Source organism: Octopus bimaculoides, chromosome 18 (genome assembly GCF_001194135.2).
Source record: "Octopus bimaculoides isolate UCB-OBI-ISO-001 chromosome 18, ASM119413v2, whole genome shotgun sequence".
Classification (NCBI taxonomy): Eukaryota; Metazoa; Mollusca; class Cephalopoda; order Octopoda; family Octopodidae; genus Octopus; species Octopus bimaculoides.
Genome location: NC_068998.1, coordinates 16681088 through 16681373, shown reverse-complemented (window position 1 = coordinate 16681373; position 286 = coordinate 16681088).

Below are 286 nucleotides of genomic sequence, written 5' to 3'. Positions count from 1 at the left end.
ATTTGCTTAGTCTCTTACGAAATTTAACTCCAAGATAGAGGTAAAATAGAGAAAATCATCATCACCACCATCATTTTATGCCCACTTTCCATGCGGGCACAGGTTGGACAGTTTGATAGGATCCAATAGGTCAGAGAGCCACAACTTGCTGCTGTATATAAAAATTTTATTTAGGGGTTCCCCCAAGAGGAACAAAAAGTTGCAAACTGCTGCTTTAAGGCTACAATTTTCAGAGAGAGAAGGGGAGAGATGAGGTTTTTTTTTTTTTTTCAATATGCAAACTAAA